Below are 4,422 nucleotides of genomic sequence, written 5' to 3'. Positions count from 1 at the left end.
TTAGTAGAGACGGGGTTTCACCATGTTGACCAGGATGGTCTCGATCTCTTGACCTCATGATCCACCCGCCTCGGCCTCCCAAAGTGCTGGGATTACAGGCTTGAGCCACCGCGCCCAGCCCCTGTAGTCCCAGTTACTCAGGAGGCTGAGGCAGGAGAATCACTCGAACCCAGGAGGTGGAGGTTGCAGTGAGCCAAGATGGCGCCATTGCACTCCAGTCTGGTGACAGAGTGAGACTCTGCCTCAAATTAAATAAATAAATAAATAAAATGAAATAAATAAAAAGAACAAATTTCCCCAGGTGGCAGGAAGTCATTCCAGGCAGGGAGAATAGGGATGGAGAGATAAGGGGCATGGGGGCTGGCAGACTGAGAGCACTGATTGTGGGGGGAAGGGCAGAAAAAGCTGGAGTCCCAGGGAAAGAGCGTGACGGGCCAGGCATGATGGAAGCCAAGGAGACTGCGCATCTGCCCCCAGCTCTGCTGCTTGCTTCACCTCAGCCGGCTTAGCTTTCTGGAGACAGGATGGGGCAGGTCATGGGATAGTCGTGCTTTGATGGGGAAAGTGTCAGAGCAAAGGGCTGTTGGGTAGAACAGGCTCAGCATGGGGATCCCACCCCCTAGAAGCTGTGGGAAGACACAGTCTCCAGCAGGAGGGGGTGAGCTTCCCAAGAGGGATGGACAATATGATGGTGTGACATGCCTTTCAGTGCTCCCGTCCTGCCATGAGCAGTGTGTCCAGCTGCAGGCCGAGCATCCAGAGAGACTCCTGGAGAGAGTGGTCTCAGCGCATTGTGCCAGATGTGCAGGGGCCTTATAGAAGGAGACTTAAAACGGAGTGATGTGAACCTCAGTCTTGCTGGGGCAGGTAGCCTTGCAGAGGTGAGTGTCGGGGAGCAGTCGTTCCAGGCGGGAAGTGACCGTTGATGGGATGGGCAGAGGGAACAGTGTCTGCCTAGAGAGCTGAGCAGGGAGAGCAGGAGGGAAGAAGGGTGTCCACCTGCACCACCTTTTTAATGAATTTTTTTTTACAGAGTTTTGCTCTTATTGCCCAGGCTGGAGTGCAATCTTGGCTTATTGCAACCTCTGTCTCCCTAGTTCAAGCAATTCTCCTGCCTCAGCCTCCTGAGTAGCTCAGATTACAGGCATGCACCACCATGCCGGGCTAATTTTGTATTTTTAGCAGAGACAGGGTTTCACCATATTGGTCAGGCTGGTCTCGAACTCCTGACCTCAGGTGATCCACCCACCTTGGCCTCCCAAAGTGCTGGGATTACAGGCATGAGCCATTACATCCAGCTTAACAAATTTTTTAAAGTTTTAAATGTATCAGTGTTACATAGGCACATAGTTTAGAGTCAAGCTCTATAACAAGTCTCAAGTAATATGTTTTTATTGTTATTATTATTTTTTTTTAGTTTTTATGTACAATCTAGTGGCGTCCCACTATGAATGATTAGAATTTAGCTGTTTTCCGCCAGGTGCGGTGGCTCACACCTGTAATCCCAGCACTTTGGGAGGCTGAGGTGGGCAGATCACCTGAGGTCACGAGTTTGAGACCAGCCTGGCCAAGATGGAGAAACCCCATCTCCACTAAAAATACAAAATTAGTAGGGTGTGGTGGTGCATGCCTGTAATCCCAGCTTCTCGGGGGGCTGAGGCAGGGGAATCACTTGACTCTCCACCTGGGAGGTGGAGGTTGTGTTGAGGTGAAATCACACCATTGCACTCCAGCCTGGGCAACAAGAGCGAAACTCCATCTCAAAAAAAAAAAAAAGAATTTAGCTGTTTTCCCTTCCATTTCTTTGTGTGTATGTGGTGGGCGGGAGGGGGGGGGGGGGGGGGTTTTTTTTTTTGAGACAGAGTCTTGCTCTGTCACCAGGCTAGAGTACAGTGGTGTGATCTCGCCTCACTGCAACCTCTGCCTCCCAGGTTCAAGTGATTCCCCTGCCTCAGCCTCCCACGTAGTTAGGATTATAGGCTCGCACCACCACGCCCAGCTAATTTTTTCTATTTTAGTAGGGACGGGGTTTCACCATGTTGCCCAGGATGGTCTCAGTCTCCTGACCTCATGCTCTGCCCCTCTCAGCCTCCCAGACTGCTGGGATTACAGGTGCGTGAGCCACCGCACCTGGCTTCCCTTCCATTACTACCAAATAACCACACAGTTCCCATCCTCCTCATTCCTTCAGTATAATTTTATTGTAATTTTACTAGATGAAATTTAGTTTTTACTTCATTATGACTATGTAAATGTATTCGGAGATGAAGCCATGGAATAAACTTCAAATTTTTTCTTTATTTGAGACAGAGTCTCACCCTGTCACCCATGCTGGACTGCAGTGGCATGATCTCGGCTCACTGCAACCTCCACATCTAGGGCTCAAATGATCCTCTCACCTCTGCCTCCAGAGTAGCTGGGACTACAGGCACATGCCAGAACACTAGGATAATTTTTTGTATTTTTAGTAGAGATGGGTTTTTGCCATGTTGGCCAGGCTGGTCTTGAACTCCTGACTTCAACTGACCCACCTGCCTCGGCCTCCCAAATTGCTGGGATTACAGGTGTGAACCACCACGTCCAGCTAAACTTTGAATTTGTTTTCAGTCATGCAGAGCTTTTTGTTTTACCTAGTTAATAATTAGTTTTTTTAGTTTACATATTTATTGCTAATTAAATCCCAAACTGCTCCAACTTTCCATTGATTTATCTATTTAGCTTAATTGCTAGTATTGCCAATGTTTCCCTGAAATATGTACAACATTTCAAATATTTAATGAGCTAAATTGGCTTTGATTGGCTAGTGTGAGATGAAGCTAACATTTGTTGTGCTGATGCTTTAGAGAAATGTGTTTCGATTTCCAGGGAATTGGTGTGTGAATGTACTGTAGGTCTGCCCACATGAACAGTGCTAGCTTCTGTCCTCAAGGAACTGAGATATATAAACAGAAAGAAGTCACCATATGAGAAATAATCTAGTACCTGTTGAGTGGTATAGTCAGATCAGTGAGGACTCAAGTTGAGTTTTAAGGGAATTTATCTTTTTTATTATGATAAAATATACATAAATAAAATTTACCATTTTATCTATTATTTTTTTTTTTTTTGAGACGGAGTTTCACTCTTATTGCCCAGGCTGGAGTGCAATGGCACAATCTCGGCTCACCGCAACCTCTGCATCCCAGGTTCAAGCGATTCTCCTACCTCAGCCTCCTGAGTAGCTGGGATTAGAGGCATGCACCGCCACGCCCAGCTAATTTTGTATTTTTAATACAGACTGGGTTTCTCCACATTGGTCAGGCTGGTCTCAAACTCCTGACTTCAGGCGATCTGCCCAACTCGGCCTCCCAAAGTGCTGGGATTACAGTCGTGAGCCACCTCCCCTGGCCCTTATCTACTTTTTTTGTTGCTTTTTTTTTTGAGACAGAGTCTTGCACTGTCACTCCAGCTGGAGTGCAGTGGTGCAATCCCAGCTCACTGCAAGCTCTGCCTCCTAAGTTCAAGTGATCCTCCTGCCTCAGCCTCCCAAGTAGCTGGGATTACAGGCGCATGCCATCACGCCTAGCTAATTTTTTGTATTTTCAGTAGAGATGGGGTTTCACTATGTTGGCCGGGCTGGTCTCAAACTCCTGACCTCGTGATCCATCCACCTCAGCCTCCTAAAGTGCTGGGATTACCAGGCATGAGCCACCGTGCCTGGCCTACTTTTTTTTTTTTTTTAAGACAGGGTCTTGCTCTGTCATCTAGATTGGAGTGCAGTGGTGCGATCTTGGCCCACTGCAACCTCCACTTCCCAGGCTCAAGAGATCCTCCCAACTCAGCCTCCCAAGTACCTGGGACTACAGGCATGCACCACCAAGCCCAGCTAACTTTTGTATTTTTTGTAGAGATGGGTTTCCGTCATGTCACACAGGCTGGTCTCAAACTCCTGAGCTCAAGTGATCTGCCAGCCTCAGCCTCCCAACGTGCTGGATTTACAGGTATGAACCATCATGCCTGGCCCATTTTAGCCATTTTTAAGTGAACAGTTCAGTGATGTAAGTACATTCACATCATTGTGTATCCATCACTATTATTTACCCCAAAAATCTTTTCATCATCCCAAACTGAAGATTATAGGTATTTTTTTCCTCTCTATGTTACATTTACTATTTCTCCTTGCAAAAATAAGTGTTCAATGTGGATAGTTTGCAAAAAACATAGAAATGCACAAAGAAGAAAAAAAATCCCATAATTCCACAAATTAATTAGAGACAGGATGAGAAAGGTATGGAAAGGCATCTCAGAGTGAAATGAGGCTCACGCTGCTGGCTCAGAGCACTTAAGCAGGGGAGCAGTGTGGGTGACTATTTTGAATATGACAGGTGAAGATGTTAGAAACACACCTACCTTTTGAATCTTCCTTAAAAAGGGATACATGGC

This window comes from Sapajus apella, unplaced genomic scaffold, assembly GCF_009761245.1.
Source record: "Sapajus apella isolate SASKATOON/1434 unplaced genomic scaffold, GSC_monkey_1.0 scaffold74, whole genome shotgun sequence".
Lineage (NCBI taxonomy): Eukaryota > Metazoa > Chordata > Mammalia > Primates > Cebidae > Sapajus > Sapajus apella.
This window is presented reverse-complemented; position numbering follows the sequence as displayed.